Raw genomic sequence first — 21,064 nt, 5'->3', positions numbered from 1 at the left:
AAAGATCTCCTCAGGTGAAACTTTTTCTTGCATAATGGTGACGTGTGTGCGTTTTGTTCAGTGTAGTCTGTGGCGCTTGGCTTCCAAGAAAAGCAGTCTGATTAGACGTTAGCATATTTTATGGCCGAGGAAATAATGGTTACTACTAACGGTACGGTAATTACGCCCGGTGTACCACTGCTATTTTGTTCCCAAAGGCTTTTTTAAACAGTCCGTAACTAAGTATGAGGTTAACTTAGAATTATAGCCCCACAGCACATCAGAGAGAGGTTGAGGCAACAAGAAATTCTTAAAAATTAACTTCACTCATATGATAATTGAAGCACGATGGTTTTTCTTGGGGCAGGGGGGGGGGGGGCGGGCGGAAGGCACCGGGAGTTATGGGAACTTGGGTTCTTCAGATTCTCCCACGTTCTTCATGGCTGTACATGTATTTACTGGTTTCTGGATAACTAATGTTAGTGAAAGACCTTTGTAGCGCATAAATTGCTTTCTTCCAAAAATAGTTAGCTATTCTTAATTGAAATTCATTTGAATGTTATCTAGCAGCGAAGGCGAAGTAAGAAATGAACAGTTTATGATAGTCATAACGGCTTTGCTTTGCAACTGACAGTGAGAATTAAACATGTAACGTTGCGTCAGCTACCTTAACATCCATTTGTCAACTACCATTGTAAATTTCTATGTACTTATTCATTGTCTTCAGCTTGGTACTAAGGATATATCAAACGAATGGAGAAACTGGTCTGTTGTTATTTCATGAATTTAAAACTAAGTAAAGTGGAAAATTCTTTTTTTAATGAATAAGAATATTTTATCTGCGTGTGGTGTAATGTTTCCTCATGTGTGGCATGATGTGATATAACTTTGTAATAGTCAATATTACATAGTTTGTACGCACTGAACACGCACACCTTACCACAACTACATAGAAAATTCAATTCTATGTGGACTTTGTAGTTACTGGAAAGACTGTATCACACACGCTGCTTGAACTGCTTGATACATTATATAAAATTCTTATTTGTCAAAATTTTATTTGGTTTACTCTTAAGATTTTCACGAGACGGCTTGTTATTGTGGTCTTCAGTTTGAAGACTAGCAGTTTATCACGATAGTCTATACTGCAAGAATCTCTTCATCCATGCATAATTACTGCAGCCTACACCACTTGAACCAGCTTACCATTGTCAATCCCCGGTCTCCAAATCATCTCCCCCCCCCCCCCCATACACAAATTTTCTTCCTTCATCAAACCAACTACACATTAATCCCTCCGGATATCCTATCAAGTGATTCCTTCTTTCAGTTAAATATTGTATTGACATGAAACGAATTACATTATGAACTACTTGTAATAATTACCTGCTTGATTTCTTGGAACTGTTAATTTGAAGTGAAACTTCTATTTTTTTTCACTGAATTAAGCATTAGGATTACCACACTTACAAAAATAAATTCAATCAGTGTATGGAGGAGAGCACTCGGTAGCTGTACTGATTATGAACTGTACTAACAAAATTGTAATTCTGTAACGGGTAACAGTATAGTAATTAATGAGCTTATTTTACTTTTAAATGACGAACGTCAGGTAAGGTCGTATTTCTGATACGGGACTCGTAATGGGGCAGGGCCATCGTAGACGGAAAAACCGATTTAACATCGTCGTACGGCGCGAATTCCCATCTATGCTTCTTTATAAGCAAAAAGGGAAGAGAATGTTAGTAGTATGACTTGCAGTTTTTTTCTTTTTTAGGCGTCAACGAGGGGCACACTATGTGTATCGAGCTCTGGGAATGATAAGATAGCGCTGGCATAGCAGGGTACTGCCTCCATAATAATGGTTTGCATCGATTTCTCCGCGCTAATCGTACGGTTAGATACGCCAATACTCCCACCGACTAGAACAAAACTCATAACCCTTAACTATATTTTACCTCCTTGTGCAGGTCAGTTGGCGACGAGACAGTGACGTGCTGAAACTGTAAATTATATGCTCCTTTTTGATAGCTGTTATGAACGCCTCACAAGCCAAAGATATAAAGAATACACTAAGTAGTTGTCATCCTGGTGATTAATCTAAACACAACACATGTTAATTTGGGATCGTACTGGTGAGCTTATGTCCTCGTTCCTCTTAAATACGTAAACCTATTTACCCAGATAGCTGTACGAGAGGGCCTACATACAAAATTTACGAACGGGTTCTAGGACTTCATTGTTTATTAGGTACTATTTTATTTTCCCTGCAGTCATTGTACATTACCGGGCTGCGCTGTGTCTCATGCGGCCAACTGGGGAGTTCTTTGAACGATAAGTAGCGGCTACAAGGTCAAGAGAGCTGACAACGACCAGGAGAGCTGTGTGCTGGTCCCACGTCCCTCTGTACCGCATCCGATGACGCCATTGGCGCAGGATGACACGGCGGTCGGTCGGAACCGATTGGCCTCTCAGCGCCACAATGCGGAGTTTTGCTTTAATCATACTGAACCTGATTTTCCAGTATAGTTTCAAGTAGCTTCCATTAAGGTCTTGCACTCTGTACTTAAGGTTACGTGTGCTAGAATCAAAACATTACAATGTTATCAGTCGTCCATAGATGGTTCGAAAATTACATACTATTTTGTACATGGGACAGCCACACCTAAAAAAAAACATTGTTAACATTTATGAATCTTCAAATGTTTTCACTAGAACAGGTCTTATGAACTGATGGCTCTGGCTCTGAGCACTATGGGACTTAACAGCTATGGTCATCAGTCCCCTAGAACTTAGAACTACTTAAACCTAACTAATCTAAGGACATCACACAACACCCAGCCATCACGAGGCAGAGAAAATCCCTGACCCCGCCGGGAATCGAACCCGGGAACCCGGGCGTGGGAAGCGAGAACGCTACCGCACGACCACGAGATGCGGGCTATGAACTGATGGCATTTGAGTGAATGAAGACTCTTCAAGCCACTTTACTTGTTTTCTAGTCCTTTACTGGGAACGCTACCGGTTTCGCACCATCGCACGTACATCCTCGGGTGCTGCATTGATTATACCACAACAATCTGGAAGCAATAATGTCCCGTAGTTCAGCTGCAAATGTGAAGACGGCGATTGTTTGTTATACCAATGCTTCGGACTGGTAATTGCTAGTGCTGTTCTAGTACACCACCACCAATTAACAGTCTTAGCGCAGGCACAGCAAACAGTGCTCGTCTTCACATTTGCTTGATGGTCTTATTACTCCATGCAACGGCCTTGCCGCAGTGGTAGTACCTGTTCCCGCCATATCACCGAAGTTAAGCACTGTCGGGCTTAGCTAGCTCTTGGGTGGGTGATCGTCCGGGTCTGTTGGCAAGCGGGGTGCACTCAGCCGTTGTGAGGTTTGATTGAGAAGTAGCGACATCGGTCACGGAAACAGCTAATGGCCGAGAGAGTGGTGTGCTGACCACATGCCCCTCCGGTGACGCCTAAGAGCTGAGGATGACACGGCCGCTGGAAGATACCGTTGGGCCTTCAGGCCTGTTTCGACAGTGTTTGTTTTGTGTTTCTTTTCTTTTTACCCCACGTGTCCAGTTTGATACTCACCTACAGGTGCTTAATGCCAATTGACAAGAGCCTATAATGGATCAACAATTTCGATTTGCAATTGAAGCGACGAATAAAAAATTTGTACAAAGGCCAGGACTCGAACCCACGTCTCCTGCTCACTAGACAGAGGCGCTAACCACTACGCCACACTGACACTGTGGCTTTGCACAATTGCACTGACCACCCTCGCACACCTCCTTCCCCAATCTAAATTCCCATTTACGCCTGAGACCACTTGGTATTCCTCTGGTATATCCTGACCTAGTACAAATTTTCATTCGTCACTTCAGTCTGCATATACACATCATAGATTTCTGAGACTTGAAAAGGTCTCTGGAATCATATCTTTTCATTTGAACTATGGAACATCGTGGCTTCCACATTGTTTGAGGGCTAATTATTGCGTCACCTGAGGATAAACCTGTAACGGTGCGAAACCGGTAGTGTTCTCAATAAACGACGACAATGCAGCTAAAGCGGCTTGCTCAGTCTTCATTTACTGTGAATCCTATGAATTCATAAGCTCTGTTCCAATGAAAAACGGTTAGAAGATTCTTTAATATTAGCGATGGTTCGGAAATGTTCGATTAACACGTATCTCTTCTTTGTTTAAGGATTTGAAAACTTCCTTTGGGACAATAGTTCTGTTTGTTATAAATAATATTTTCTGCTGCCATGCACGAATTTTCTTTAGTTATTTTGTGAGCGACGCGTTTCGCGAGATAATTCCCTTTATCGAGAGTATGTTTCGTCGGCTATGACATTTTAATGCAGTATGTTCAGGCCTTACGGATATCTTGTTGTCCTCGTCTCTAGAAACTCATGCAAATTATACCTCCCTTAACACTGTTGACAGTTCACAGTACACGATAAAAACAGTTGTCTGCCAGTATCTGGGTGTACCTGGAAGTCTTCCGGTTGCTATTAACGATTCGTATTGCATAAGAGATGTGTACGAAGCCCCAGCAGGAAGTACTGCCATAAATACGTAACCTACAGCCGCGATGCGAATAGCAGAATTGGGTGGTTTTTGGACAGCGCGGTACCTCTCGGTCTTTGTGCGCTGGCAGGGAGGGCCACCCGTTTTCCTCCCGGAACGTGGAAGGGTCGGAAAGGGGGCTGAGGTGGGGAGGGGGCGGTTCCCAGCGGGCTGGGCATCCTCAGGTACGAGGGTACGCCCCGGCGGCCGGCAGCTGTGGGAACGGCCTTGCAAGCCGCCTCCAAGGCCGACGCCGCCGCTCCAGCTCCAGAACCAACATCCTGGAGCGCTTCCGCGTCACCGCTCACTGGTGGCCCGCGACCACACCCCATGCACGACACAACGCTGATTTGAAACCGAAAGTCGTGATCTATAAACAAATTTTCTTTTATTTGATCCACTAGAGACTGTTGGTGAAAGCGTGCTACCGTAGAAACAATGGGTTTGTTAACAAAACTTATTTTTCCTGTAACCAGCCACGATTTTCTTTTTAATTATATTTTGCACGTCGTGCTTCGGGAAATGGTACCCATTTCCAAATGTGCATTTTCTGTGTGTTTTCGATCTGTTAGGTGCTTCATTCTTCTGTCGTATGTACTGTAATATATAAAAACTTTACACCACCTCCCTGTCCCCTGTTTTTCGTAGGAAGATGCAGTCTTTATTTTGATGTTAACGTGTGTTTTTTTTTATTTATGGGAAGGAGGGCGGGGGGAGGGAGGTAGAGTAGGCAGGGGGCGCATGGTGCCCTCTCGACGTCAAGGAATCAGGATTGGCGAGGGGAAATAAATAGTGGGGCCTTTTTTGTTTATACCACACCTAGAATACATGCTGTCTGCACCTTATTGTGTTTGTTTGATTTGGAGGAGGGGGCCAAATAGCGAGATGATCGGTCCCATTGGACTATGAAAGGATGGACAAGGAAGTCGGCCGTGTTCTTCCACAGGAACCATCCCGGCATTTGCCTGATGCGATTTAGGGAAATCACGGAAAACCTAAATCAGGACGGCCGGACGCGGGTTTGAATCGCATTATACACTAAGGCACTGAGTTCAAAAATGGGTGTGAAATCTTATGGGACTTAACTGCTAAGGTCATCAGTCCCTAAGCTTACACACTACTTAACCATAAATTATCCTAAGAACAAACACACACACCCATGCCCGAGGGAGGACTCGAACCTCCGCCGGGACCAGCCAAAGCACTGAGTAAAGAAACAAATAATCCTGGGGCTATCCTTCGACGAGGCAATGTATATTGGGAAACGGAAAAATTGCTACGCAGCACGATGTCGAGCGGATGCGCCGCTGCTCTCCTTACGCTTGATCATCCATGTATGTCTGTTATTCCATCGATAGCCGGCCGTGTTCTCGTCAGCTCAATTAATGGGTATGTTCTCCTGCCTGATGATGATCACGCTGCGTCGAGGGTCACGTATGGCACTCCCTAACTGCTTAGAAAAATATTGCCTGTACTTCGGGTTCTGTACAATCTTATATGACGTTCTTGTAAGTAGTACCAAAAGTCCAACATATCGCTAGGTCCAGGGCAAAATAAACAGCTCATCGCGTGCTCACGTAAACAGGTGACTGCACTGGTTCTGGTTCGCTAGAATTACAGTTCATCCAGAAAAAGTAGAAGCCGAGGCGTGATGTGTTCCGGGGTGACTCGCAGAAAGTACGCCAAATTTTTTCGCACCAAGTGCCATACGTCTTCTGCTTCGCCACGTCTGAGACAGTGCATCCCCCTTTGCCGCGAAGACAAACGGAAAGCAGCCAATAGCACGTAGCGTAACCAGGCGGATATCCATCCAAGTGTTCAACGAGTCAAGGCTGTTTTTTTTTTTTTTTTTTTTAGCGGGAAACTTATCACTGGCGGTGTTTTGCACGTGATGTATACGTGCGTTGACTCTCGCTTCATCCGTCTCCTCTTCCCACTCGTTAGCTTTCTCGTCTTCCCTTGCCACGATCCTACTGGTGTTCATCGAATACAGCACGAGCACCGCCCTTTGTGTGTTGCATGCAGCCGCTGGCTATCAGTATTCTCCTTTGAGCGTGTCAGCAGGCAACCCGACAAAGGTCACAGTCAAGGATCCATCCGCGAGGCACAGCAGTGTTATGCAAGAGACGGCCGCTGGTGCGTTATCCTTCGTACCGATCGTGATGCGTATCTGGAAGTGTTAGAGCAGATGCCGCCTTGGCGTTGATCAGTATCGCTGTGTTGTCGCACCACCGAGACGTTGGCTGCCATGTGTGCGAGAGTATCTTGCGCAATGACCCTCGATAACGTGGCAGGAGTCATCTTTTGATGTCAGTCCCTCCAGCGCGGGACATTTCAGAACCATTTTCTTCCTTCTGATCCGCAGGTGTAAATATTGGAACTAAGCCCCGCTAAATGGCTGGCGGAATGGTTCAGACAATAACCGCCCCAGGACAGAAGGATGATTTGAACATATCCAATGCTTTGACAGGAACGGTCCAATTTGAACCAAGGATTGGTTCCTGAACCTTTATTTTGTTAGATGTACTGACACTTCCCACTAAGCCACCGAACCGAGGAAATGGACTGAACTCCCCACCCAGCCTTTTGATTTTATTTAAAACACTTCTGGTGAGTTCTAGGGCGATTCCCTGTCACATACCTGTTCAATTACGCTATTGCTTTACTTCTGCGGACACTGATGTCCTCAGGCCTTTAAAAATAAATTAATCTTTCTTTCTTTCTTCCTTCCCACAGGCGTACACAAGAAATGTATTTAATCTTCAGGAGCAGATTTAAGATCGTCACCGCCTTTAAATTGAGCCAAGCCTCTAGGTGTCTCCCAGTGGCAGACTTACACAGTTTTCCACCACCAGTTGCTTTTGCACGCGGTAGTTCTCGGTTATGTCGTTTAAGTGCCCCGCCTAGTCAACAGGTATGTAATCCACCAGCATTTAATTGTCCTTTGGACATTTTCCATTAGTTCATATTGACTATTCTTATTGCAGTTTTGACGTCTGCGTTTCGGATATTTATAAATTATTTCTAGCGTTCTTAATTTCCCTCGACAAACATTACGATGGAGCACGAATGGCAAACAAGATTACATGGTAACTTCATCGTCGCAGTGAGAATACTCGAAAAGCGAAGACAATTAACGGATGGTGGTAGATTTAAGCTGGTGTAGTTACATTGACCTTTATCACTTCACGTGGTAGCAAGACCCAAATGGCAGTCGTATTTCCATGTTGGGCAGCGTAAATTGTTTCCTTCTCTGAGCACAAAGTAGCGCGAATTTATGTGGGTGTGCGACGCATCGCTCTCGCATCTGTTTGTACACAACCGCTGCGTGACTCATCTTCGGCCTCGAAACAGTGCAGGAAGTAACTGCCGAATGCGCACATGCGTCAGTAGCTCAGCTTTCTCTCCAAGCCCAAATGATGACTCATCAGTTAAATTTGCTGTCCACAGCTCTCGCTTACCTTGTCCGGGTTTAGCGATAATTCTCACCTCATATTTTCACGCAGGATACCAGAGAACCAACTCGCAGTGGTGAATCTATTCTGAGATCCTCCAGGAACCCCCTTTTTTTTTCATTCTTCGTGCAAAATTAATTTTCTCTTTCCCGATAGTTATCAGCCGAAAAATTTGTTTATAATGATGGTTTTCGCTTACTGCGAGAAAAACACGAGAATGGTGACCCCGTTCAATGATATGTGAGGCCGACCTAGACCTTATTAGCCGTCGTATTCTTCACTGAACAGATTCCTCTTTGTGTAGATGAAGGATGAGATTGCTTCTCACGAAATCTTGCAGCTTGCCGACTTCACCCAAGGTCCATGTCATTGCCGAGCGCGTGTACCGCCCAGCCATGCGTGAATTCCATGGCAGCCACGGATGTTTTAGCTGCGTGTTATATTTTTTGCTCGATGTCTGCTACGCCCTCGGCAGGGTAACCTCTGAGACGAAACTGACGGACCATTGTTTTTGTCTGCACCGCGAGTCTCTCCCGATCTCTGCCTGGGGGTTTGAGGCGTCCGCCTCCATTTTTTGTGGTGGTTGATGCAGCTTATAAATGAGCTGCTAAACGAAGAATCCCTTTGATCCAGCCGACAAAACAAAACTGAACGGTGCCCCAAACGCTGGAGCTAGTTCCGTGTAGTCAATGGTAGGTCGTTCTGCGTGTGCCTTCATGGGAATGACGAATGCGTTGCTTAATGCGGCCATTGTTGATCCGAAGGCAATTACCTGGTAATCAGCTGACCTTGAAGCACGTTCTGTATTTTTAAAGATCCGTCGTTATCGAAAGATTCTACGATACTGTTCACTACCATGAAGTCCGATTTACCCATCCTACAACAGCCACCTTCTGGTCGAAATCGACTGCTCGTCATGCGTGTGCGTCACGCGCCGGCGTGTAAATCAGCCGCCAACCACGTGGCAAGTGGTTCAGCGACGTCCATAATCCATTGATTGTAGAGTTCTAAAATACAGTCTTTACGGTGGACTCCGCATGTGCAGAAACGGAGAATCGTGGCGATGTCTGCAAACGTCGGAAATTAACCTATCCTCGCTGCAGTCGCTGTTGTAGTGGTAGATTGTGTACCCGTTGTAGCTGAACGGTTCTAGGCGCTTCAGTCCGGAACCGCGCTGCTGCTACGGTCGCAGGTTCGAATCTTGCCTCAGACATGGATGTGTGTGATGTCCTCAGGTTAGCAAGGTTTAAGTAGTTCTAAGTCTAGCGGACTGATGACCTCAGATGTTAAATCCCATAGTGCTTAGAGCCATTTGAACCATTTGATTGTGTACCTTCTTCATCATTATTTTATGGTTTGCTTCTTTTTCGTTACACACCGCAAAGATTCCATGCGAACTTGATTTTTTTTTCTACTAGTGTTCTCCCACAATAGAGACCAAATACCTGATTCAAAAAGGAGGCAGGGAGAAATATTACCGTTTAACGTGCCGTCGACAACGAGATCATTAGAGACGGAGCACAAGGTTGGGGAAGGAAATCGGTCGTGCCCTTCCAAAAGCAGCATCCCGGCATTTGCCTGGAGCAATTTAGGGAAATCACGGAAAACCTGTCTTCGTAGCCGGTCGCGGATTTGATTTGTCGATCTCCGGAATGCGAATCCTGTGCGCCGAACACTGGGGAACCTCCCTCGGTCTGGGTTAAACAGTATTTAGGCTTCACCATACCTGGCCAAAGGAGAAGCTTACACTAAGAATAAAATAGAACGTAAATATATTAAATTTGTTTAATGAATGTTGATTCGACAGCGGAAAGAAACAGGTACACTGAACGGGAAAAATAAATTTCGAAATTACTTGGCACAGAAAGAAAACAAGACACGAAGGATAAAGAGAAAAGGCGCTATTTACTGCCTTCTAAACATTGATCTGTTTGTCTTAAAATATTTTCTCGAGCAAATAAATGACGATGTACTGAAATACTTATACGACATTTTTCCCAGTATTTCAGTACTCAGCAGTGTGGAGAATTTACCATGAGATCTTACGCATGAAAAATCACCATGAATTTTGTTTTGATCATTAATAAAATACATATTTAGTCATTGCTCATTCCGTAATTCAGTTACTATATTTCAGTTGTTTTAAAAAGAAAGATGGTCCCTCATAACTTCCATCGTTCGGTTGTGAAACTGTACAGCAGACACTCCCAAAACACACGCAATTATGAAACCGACACGTAAACAAAAACGACCGCGATGCTCGGTACAGATATAATTCGCCAGAGACGCTGCAGTAGACTCACTCGCCACGATCGGTCGATAGACAAGAGAGGCGATTGTGTAAAAGGAACTTTACTTCGCAATCCGATTCATTGACGTTTGAGCGGACGCGTGGCTATTAAGAGAAGTCAATAAAATGTACTACTTTCGTTATAAAAGTAAGATTCAAAATCAGATTGGAACGGGAACTTGATGGCTTCTCATTTTCGGTGAAATAAATCCTCAGTCACCATTCCGCACCCGCCGACACTGCTCCTGCGATGTATTTTCGGAGCGCAGGGTGCTGCTGCAGCAAGTAGGAGTTACGGACAGCTGCAAGCCACACACTGTCCAGCGGCGGCGCGGACAACAGTGCTGCCAACGTACACACTTTGTGCAGGTGTGCTGCCTGCTGCGGAGACAAACCTGGTTTTGGCGGTCATCGCGAGGCGAACTCGGGACGTAAGGGTGCCAAGGTGAAGTGACTCACCTCAGTATTTAGTCAGCGATCCCGCGGAATGCTTCCCTGTATCGAACTATTTCAGAGGCATCAGTCTTCCCAACCACCCGCGACGCCCCCACTCTCACCCTCTGTCCAAAGTCCTGCTGCAGTTGATCTCACATACTGGAGAGTATGAGGAAAACAGACACTGTCCTTTAAAATTCACTGAAATATTTTAAAAAATTCTTGGGAAGATTGGAATGTATGTAAAGGATGTTCTGCGCGCAGCAGTCAAAAACATTTAGGAAAAGCGGGCCTGGATTATTTTTGTTTTAAGACCACATTTACGTCGAAGTCATATTACTTACCCTTATTTTCAGTTGGGGAATAATACTCTTCTTACTACTGTTTGATCTGGAGGGTAATGAAACAATATTTTTTTGTATTAAATTAGATTTAAATCGGCCTAATTCCGAATTGTCTCTTGGGTCTCGCGCAAACAGTCTTTGAATTGTGATGGAATAACACCGAAAGAAAAAGAAATAAGGCAGATTGATGACACATTGTGCTAAGATCGTTATTTGAAAGCAGTGTGACAAAATGTGTGTGAAATCTTATGGGACTTAACTGCTAGGGTCATCAGTCCCTAAGCTTACAAACTACTTAACCTAAATTACCCTAAGGACAAACACACACACCCATGCCCGAGGGAGGACTCGAATCTCCGCCGGGACCAGCCGCACAGTTCATGACTGCAGGAAAGAAGTTTACAGTAATCAATTGTCAGTTTGTATTCAATATTATTGGTTGCTCTATAGACGGGAAAGGGTTAAATTGCAACTGTACGTCAGCTGTAAGAATTGTTTTCTGTGCAACATGTGAGAGCAAACGTCGAGAGGTTAATGACTGGTTCTGGAGCCGATCTAGGGATTTGTCTTCTGTTCGTAATAAAATTTCATCCTTTGCAATTGTATTGTACATATGGTAAATGCCTAGTCACCGGTTTGTGGTTCTTCTGCCACCTTCCTCCCTTTTGCTGAGATCTGGTTAACACCTGGGAGGAAGAGAAGAGCATGCAGTTTATCACGAGATTGTATAACAGGCTGATTTTCTCAGTTACGCAGCATTTCGTTTTTCTTGTGCATCCGTAATATCAAGATACGGTTCTGAGTAAGCTTGTGACAAAAGTAATCCCATATCTGTTCGAATTGTGGGGTTGTTGAGCCGATGCAGTTGAAAGGCTGCGATGATTCAGTATTATGCTTCTATATACGGATAGCGACTTCATACGACTTAATATGCTTCGAAATGTTTTGCTGCTCTCGGACAAATCAAGCGAATTATAGAACAAATAAACAAAGACTGGTAACAGTAAATTTATTGTTTCATTTAATATAATGAAATAATAAGCAATCAGTTGCATACAAGAAATTTAATTTCTTGATGTTTCGGGCATTTAGTGCCCTTCTTCAGAAGGTTATACCTGTCGCATTATTTGCGAGTGTCAATAATAAAGTGCATACAGCACAAGGCCCATCTGAAGAAGAGTACCAAGTGCCCGAAACCGGCAAAGAAATTGTATTTATTATATGCAACTGGTTGTTTATTGTTTCATTACAGACAACTAGAGTTGTTGAAGATGGACAACATACTAATACTTGCGGCGGTGGCTGGCGATGTCGCGGCCTCCGGAGACGTGGGCAAAGTTTTGTCCTGCGGGAGCTTTGAACCCTCGGCGCAGCGGCCCATGGCGGCCGGCGTGCGTGCGAGCACGCGTGAGGAATTCCCCCCGGGCAGTGTGCACATTCCAGCCGCGGCGGGGACTGGTTCCCGCTGCAGACGTGCCAACCTAGCCGCTGCCGTGGTCGTGGCCGCTGCGTGAACCTCAGCGACACGCGCGCCCTTTCGCTGAAAGTTCTGAAATCCTAGCCGACCTTTGTGGACAAGCCCGACCTGCCAGCGCAACACGTTGTCCAGGCACTGTTTTGGTTGTCAAAACTCGCCATACGCAGTCATTTAGTGCACATTTACTTTCATCTTAGGAAGAGAAACACAAAATTGTGCAAGAACTTTCGGGCGAACACGAAGGTCCGTTCTACACGGGACGTGTGAGCTTGCAAGATTACCAGTGACGCACCGGTTCCTCCGCTATCTACTGCGTAGACGAGACCACTTGCACAAGACTCATGCGTACAATCGCTGTTAGATGGAATAGGATGGATCCTATTCTCACACCGAGCGAGGTGGCGCAGTGGTTAGACACTGGACTCGCATTCGGGAAGACGACGGTTCAATCCCGCGTCCGGCCATCCTGATTTAGGTTTTCCGTGATTTCCCTAAATCGCTCCAGGCAAATGGTTCCTTTCAAAGGGCACGGCCGACTTCCTTCCACGTCCTTCCCTAATCCGATGAGACCGATGACCTCGCTGTCTGGTCTCCTTCCCCAAAAACAACCAACAACAACCTATTCTCACGCTTATGGAAGCGCTTCGCGCATGCGCAGACGACCTAGTGGAGAGCGCAACTGACAAACAGAGCGAAGTTCATTGTAAATTGCGTCTCTTGCTCAACGAGACGTTGTTGTTCGTTCCTTTCATAAATAGTTAACGGGTGGAAGATCTGCTGTGAGCTTTGACTAGAATTTAAACGGTAAGATGCTTGTATGGGGAAGTGAATGCGGTTCAGTGATCCGGATCTATCTGGAACTGCTCTTACAAAATGTGTTCTTCACTCGCATGCGTATGATCCATAATGTGTCTTCTCACGATAGGAAAAACGCGATTTAATCTAGTAAATTAGCATTGGCAACAGAAAACCAACATTTCTATTACGAAATTAGAATTATATTAATGCCTTCAGCTGTTAACGGGGTTGATATATATCAACGGGGACGTGTGGAAATGTGTGCCCCGACCGGGACTCGAACCCGGGATCTCCTGCTTACATGGCAGACGCTCTGTCCATCTGAGCCACCGAGGACACAGAGGATATAGTGCCACTGCAGGGACTATCTCGAGCACGCCTCCCGTGAGACCCACATTCTCACCTTGTATGTCCACACACTACATTCATAGTGTCCCACCCTAACACACTCATTACTCGTGGAAGACATTCTTACCAAGTCCCGTAAGAGTTGTCCGCAGCTCGTGGTCGTGCGGTAGCGTTCTCACATCCCACGCCCGGGTTCCCGGGTTCGATTCCCGGCGGGGTCAGGGATTTTCTCTGCCTCGTGATGACTGGGTGTTGTGTGATGTCCTTAGGTTAGTTAGGTTTAAGTAGTTCTAAGTTCTAGGGGACTGATGACCATAGATGTTCATAAACTGCACGAAAACAGCTAAATACGGCGTTACAGTGTCTGTCTAAACTACAGTTAAATAAAGTAACCATTACAAAAGGACATAAAATACTTGATAGGCACGAAAAGCAAATTTAAGCCGTCGGTTCACATGCTGGAAGTTGACAACAAAAACAGTAGACACGTGGAGCAGACGACTAGACAGGCACGTATGATGTAGCCGGCCGCTGTGACCGAGCGATTCTAGACGCTTCAGTCTGGAGCCGCGCTGCTGCTACGGTCGCAGGTTCGAATCCTGCCTCGGGCATGGATGTGTGTGATGTCCTTAGGTTGGTTATGTTCAAATGGCTCTAAGCACTATGGGACTTAACATCTGAGGTCATCAGTCCCCTAGACTTAGAACTACTTAAACCTAACTAACCTAAGGATATCACACACATCCATGCCCGAGGGAGGATTCGAACCTGCGACCGTAGCAGCAGCCCGGTTCCGGACAGAAGCGCCTAGAACCGCTCGGCCACAGCGGCCAGCGGCTAGTTAGGTTTACGTAGTTCAAGTCTAGGGGACTGATGACCTCAGATGTTAAGTCCCACAGTGCTTCGAGCCATTTGAACCATGTACGGTGTAAACGCTTTTTTGTAGTCGGACCGTCCGTCACGTGGACCGTTGCAGTAGATGATGACTTTCTTGTTCGTGTCGCACGTCCCGTGTAAAACGGGCTTAATTCTCACCGCTGCCAGAAAACATCCGCTGCTGAGTAACAGCGATGTACGCCTGTGGAGATGCGAATTGAGGACATTCAAAAGTGGCTAGTTTCAGCAGTACAGTTCTACCAGGAATGGTTATACAGCAGAGCTGAAGTGCCACGCCCAGCAACGACAGCGGTGGACACTTTCAGTGTCTGGGAGAGAAACGTTGTCCGCCGAAGCCAGGGCAGGCGTGTCTGGCGACCCAGAAGACTCTGTCCCACCTGGCACCAGACAAGCCGTCTGTCTACACACACACACACACACACATACACACACACACACACACACACACACACATACAGTCACAGCCCTCACAGTTTCCTTCCTGGAGAGAGACTTTCAAGAAAGCTGATGTTCAGTACTCGGAACACTCGTGCATACCTTTACTGGGTCTGCTTTTGTGTTAGTCCGTATTATGTGTCGCTGATGAAGCGAGGTCGATTACAGTCAGATTAAAATTACATGATAATTGACACTTCACGCGTACATCCTGTCGGAGGTCGCGGTGTCACACGTGAACGGTCCACCACGGGCGACGCATCGTAACGAAGAGACAATTCACTTGCCATCCCGGCCGGTGTGGCCGAGCGGTTCTAGGCGCTTCAGTCTGGAACCGCGCGACCACTACGGTAGCAGGTTCGAATCCTGCCTCGGGCATGGATGTGTGTGAAGTCCATAGGTTAGTTAGGTTTAAGCAGTTCTAAGTTCTAGTGGACTGATGACCTCAGATGTTAAATCCCATAGTGCTCAGAGCCATTTGACTCATTTTTTTAAACCCTGAATCCCATTTAATTGTTTCCGGCCACTTCCCGGGTAACATGTTATCTGCCTACGTTGGGTTGGTTCAAATGGCTCTGAGCACTATGGAACTCAACTTCTGAGGTCATTAGTCTCCTAGAACTTAGAACTACTTAAACCTAACTAACCTAAGGACATCACACACATCCATGCCCGAGGCAAGATTCGTAGCGGTCTCGCGGTTCCAGACTGTAGCGCCTAGAACCGCACGGCCACTCCGGCCGGCCCTACGTTGGGAAAGCGATGTGGCAGCACTGTAGCGCCATTTTATAAAAACTAAATAACAGTCAGTTTTAATCAGAGTAGTCTCATCTTTGAAGAGATGGAAAAGACTGAGAAGAGCGTTAACCGAAACAGGCTAAATGCCTATCCTTGAAGTTGACAGTAGCAAAAGAAGAAGACAACGAGAGTGGAAAAGTTGATCATAATAATGTTGATGAATTGAAAAATAGGATGATGATGAGGAAGAGTAGTAGGAGAATGCTTAAAAATTATGATGCTAATTAACAAAACATAAACGTGTTGATGATAATGACAGCGACGATAATATAGATGACGATGATGATGATGAGAAGGAGGTGATGGATTAAAAGTGATGAAGGAATTTATGAAGTGAAACAATAAAATGAAAACTGGAGGTGGTGATTGTCGTTTTATTGTTGTTGTTGTTGTTGTGATGTCAGTGGAAATGATAATGGTGAACACCATGGAAATGGTACGCGCCTGCAGCCTACAAATGGACACACATTTTTCTCCGAAATACTATAGTCGAACGATAGTGGTTGTATTTATTGTGCAGGATCTCTCTCTTTTTTTTTTAAGTTTTGGTCTTCTCAGACGAAAACAAACTGCGCGACCGATGAAGAGCAATGATTATGAAACTTACTGGCAGTTAGAACTGTGTGCCACACCGGGACTTGAACCCGGAACATTATCTTCTGCAGGCCTCTGAGTGAACTATCCAGGGGCGATTCGCTCACAACTTAGAAGGGGCGCTTTTGGGTTCGAGTGCCGTGTGCTATATCAAAAATTTCTTTATTTTCAAAACATTCTGTTTACGTTAATATATTCGTGTGTATGTATGCTCTGAAACGGAGGAAAACGTTTGAACGCCCATCATTCCAAATAACATGTATCGCATCATGCAAAGAAACAGATTCAGTTGGCACACAGTTGTCAGCCACCAGGCGGAAGAGTGGTAGCCCGCTCGTCCCGAATACACACCCAGCACCCCGACCTCTGTTCCAACTGGCGTGTTAGTACACTTCGACACGGCCTTCGCTGAGGTGTAGAGCACTACAGTGCAGTGCACGGCTTGCCGCCGCTTTCCCACGACCTCGTGCCGGCCGCATCCGCCTCGCGCAGAACCGGCGGGGTGTCGGTGTGGCCATCGCGCTGGCGCGGCCGCCCGCTTCGTGACGGGCTGGGTCGGGCGGCGGTTTCACCGTGTAGCCCTGTTTCCTTTGGCGCTCTTCCTAAGTAAGCCTCTGGAGCGCCGAGAAAACCAACAAACACGATCACTTGTAACTGCTCTGACCTCCCTCTCCTGGTTGTTCAACTTGCGATGCACAACGACGTCGGAGCACTTTACCGATCACCACGTCAATTTTGCGGAGAATGAGGATGACATGAACTACACGGTTAGAAAGTTCCGTAGAGGATATCAGAAATGGGGTTTAGACTTCATCCTAGAGAAAACGGAGTATTACGTTACTGCAGGAGTGGATCAAGACTGACTTGACATTAAGGGATAGTAAGGTCTGTGGACTCTTACCTGCCAGGGTAGTCGAGAGCGCTGACGCGCTGCTTCCTGGACTCGGGTAGGCGCGCCGGTCCCGGATCGAATCCGGCCAGCCTGGATGTGGTTGGTTTTTAGGCGGTTTTCCACATCCCGCTCGGTGAATACCGGTCTGGTCCCCATGTTCCGTCTCAGTTACACGGCTCGCAGACATCTGCACACTTTCGCACTCTTCCATGGATTACACTCACCGCGGACAGTTGGGGTACACAAATTCCGTCTCGGGGGGTACGGGGTGGCGGCTGGAAGAGCATCCAGCCACCCCTTAACCAATAACATGCCAAATCCGATTAACGATGGCTCACCCTGCGTAACTGCAGGACAAGGCTCAAGCGATATTAGTAATAGTAGTAGTAAGGTCTGTGGACTCTTATTAATATTAGGGAGTCAGTAATAACAGCGATATTACGAATCGCGAGTACCCAAGGTAGACAGGTAACCAAAAAATTAAACAGAATCGTGTGGAGCACATGTATTACATCGGGAATGAAGATTAGTGCATTTAAAACTATTGAAAAATATATAGAAACGTATTCAGCAGAAACATGGGAAATAACTGAAAGAATTAAGAGGAACATAATGTTAGTGTAGATAGGATTTTAGAGGTGTTGATATAGGTTGGGTTGACACTAAGGGATAAAATAAAAAATTAAGACATAAGCAAGAGAGTGTACTGGGCACCGCTGTACGCCGCTGTAGTGGATACAATCGAAGCAAAACGACAGTGATAGTATGGACATGCATGCTGTTTGGGTGAGGACAGATGACATAAGAAGATGATGGAATGGATTATAACTAAAAGAAGAAAAAATGTTCAAATGTGTGTGAAATCTTATGGGACGTAACTGCTAAGGTCATCAGTCCCTAAGCTTACACACTACTTAACCTAAATTATCCTAAGGACAGACACACACACCCATGCCCGAGGGAGGACTCGAACCTCCGGCTAGAGGGTCCGCGCAGTCAGTGACATGGCGCCTCTAACCGCACGGCCACGGAGTCCTTCGGAAAATACTTACAATTATACTCATGGATTAGTGTAAGTGTTCTTTTTTTTTACATTTATTGATACATATAAGCCGATCTTGTAGGATCTAAAGCACGAAGATATGTAGGTGTTAATGTTTATTCCGCTGCGTTATATCAGCGTTTGGCCTTATACAATCTAAACTGATTTATTCACCATCTTTAATCTGTGGTACCACAGCTACTGCAAACCCCATTGTTCTCCTCATCCGAGAGGTACTGCGATATAAACAGCCTTATACGGTGAATTAATAGTGGAGAACTTCTTATTTGTCTATTTATTTATTCTATTGGTTTCATGCAAATATATCACATAATGTTACAACAGAAAGTTTGTCTACGTTCTTCACAAAATATGAAAGACAACTATGTGATATAATTAGTTTGCAAAGTACCTTAGTCTGACTACACCATTAGGATAAGAGCCATAAAATTTTAATACGAAATCTAATTTTACATATATAATCTGAACAGATTTTCTAAAGTGTTGTTATATATAATGAATCCGCCTTACTAGCTCAATGGTCAGTGTGTCTGGCTACTATAAGGAGCACCCAAGTTCGATTGCCGAACCCGCCAGGAACTTTTCCGTGGTGAGAGAAATGAAGAGAGGTATACTCAGCATTGTGATGGCAACTGAGGAGTTAACTGAGTGAGAAGTCGCGGCTCCAAGGTCATCAAAGCCGACAAATCCCGGGAGTGCGGTGTGCTGACATTGTACTTGTCCATGCCGCATCCGCATGACGCCACTGGCCGAGGAAGACCCGGCGGTCAGTCGGTCTCGATTGGCCCATCCGACCAGAAAGCGGAGCATTAGATTATGCAACATAAAGAAAAGCTCCACAAATTAACTTATTATTCCTTTCTTTTATATAAAACTCGTGCAAGTCGTGTGAATGAAGTTGACAATTCCTCATTTGCAAAGGAAGAAAAGATAGCAATAGATTCCAAAACTGGAGTGAAAATAACACCACTCGAAGCTATAATGACATCGTCTGCTAGAACGGCTGCCACCCTGACCGCAGAGACATCTATCGGTACCTGTCTCTGGCGAAGTTCTACAGCGTAATACGGTGGCGCCACAAGATGCCATCTGTCAGAGGGACGATGGGCAGGAGGAAAGTGCCCACTGCGCATGCGCGACAGGAATATCGAAGTCATAGCGGCAGACACAACCGTCTCACTGACAAGCTGCTGAGGACGCTTTTCGCACCTTCCGGCCGTGCGACGCGGCGCAGCGTGCGCAAGTGTGAACTACCCGCCGTCGACTGCGCTGCTTTCCCTGTGTCGCCGTCACAGCGGTGGCGGGCCCGCTTTCTTTCCCGACAGCAAACAGCTCCGGCCGGACACCCCCGCTGGCGAACCCCGTCGAGAGGAAGAGATCGCGGCGCTCCAGCGGACGCAGTTTGTGCAGAAAGCGCGCCTCAGATGAAAGTAGCCGCGCAAACATTCGCCCCGAGTAATTCGCAGAGTCCCATCGCGCACGCCCCATCGCGGCCGGTTTCCCTTTCACTAGGACTTCCTCGGCGGAACAGGGCTGGTGCTACACACGCTGTGTTTAGCGGGCGGTCCGTTCGTGCTTCGCAGTTGTAGAATTACTTCGTAGACCCACTAAACCCAATCCCAGATGTAACAGAATGCAAGAAACAAGAATGAGATGAATTACATTCAGAATTAGGTGGAGAAGGAGACTCAACACGGGAACAAGTGGAAGGGGTGTTAAAGAAAACAGGAGGAAGAAAGGCACCAGGTTTGGATGGGGCTGATATTGAGACGGAGAAGGCGACAGTAGAAGTAGGAAAGCACAGGCTATACAATACGGTGACTGTTGTATGGAAAGAGAGAAAAACACTGGAGGATTGGAAAAAGGATGATATAGTGCCTATTTTCCAGAAAAGAACGACGACATATTGCAAAAATTATAGATTTCCTTCACTTGTGTGTCCTTGTACACAGGTATTCAAGAGAAACTCAGAAAGAAGTATCTGGAACAGGAAGAAAAACTTGCTCTGAGAAAGCCGAATAGGAAGAGTATGCACGTCCTAAATAAACTTCATTTTTACAGCAACACCACTACAAGAGAACAAATCCGAGTATGAAACAGGTGTGTTGATTGATTTCTTGGGCTTATTTCACTTTATAAAGGGAGTAACGTGACGATTGATCTCTTTCATTGTGACGACAGCTGGTTCGTGATCGCAAACGTAACTCTCTCCATCAGACACAATTTTTAGAAAAGAGCGTGAGTTTATACTGCCGAAATTCCCTCAATCTTTCCATCTCATAGTGCTTCTGTTCACTGACCAACTGTTTTTTTTTTTTTTCAAAGATTTTCCCTTAATTGGTCTCAAGCTTGCTTAGGTGTCCCACTTGTCGGTGTCTTTGCGTGTGATCTAAGATTTTATGTTTTGTAGCGGCTTTTTATTCTAAGTCAGAGACAAAACTGTATGATAAGTTGCTCTTTCACGTCAGCCATCGCAGACACCAAAAACTTATGGAAATATTTCCACGGAATGAAAACACAACGGCACAGATTCCGCCTCCATATTCGAGGTCGATAACGCACGCTTGTGTGATGACGCTCCATAAGAGCTACGCTGTGGGAATCATGGTGATGGAGAAATTTTCGCCATCGATATTTGACCGGCAACCGATGAGTGGAGTAAAGTTCCTGATTG

General features: G+C 45.7%; 1 protein-coding gene and 1 non-coding gene across 2 annotated transcripts in view; one reads left to right on the top strand and one right to left on the bottom strand.

Moving 5' to 3' along the window:
* Positions 1-21,064, top strand: part of LOC126175592 (death-associated protein kinase related-like) — a 225,763-nt gene that overhangs the window by 166,373 nt on the left and 38,326 nt on the right. The window lies entirely within an intron of this gene.
* Positions 13,626-13,699, bottom strand: Trnat-ugu (transfer RNA threonine (anticodon UGU)). Its single transcript has one exon. It is a non-coding gene; the product is annotated as a tRNA-Thr (tRNA).

Source organism: Schistocerca cancellata, chromosome 3 (genome assembly GCF_023864275.1).
Source record: "Schistocerca cancellata isolate TAMUIC-IGC-003103 chromosome 3, iqSchCanc2.1, whole genome shotgun sequence".
Lineage (NCBI taxonomy): Eukaryota > Metazoa > Arthropoda > Insecta > Orthoptera > Acrididae > Schistocerca > Schistocerca cancellata.
Note: the sequence above shows the minus strand (reverse complement) of the source record. Positions and strands in the feature narration are given on the sequence as shown.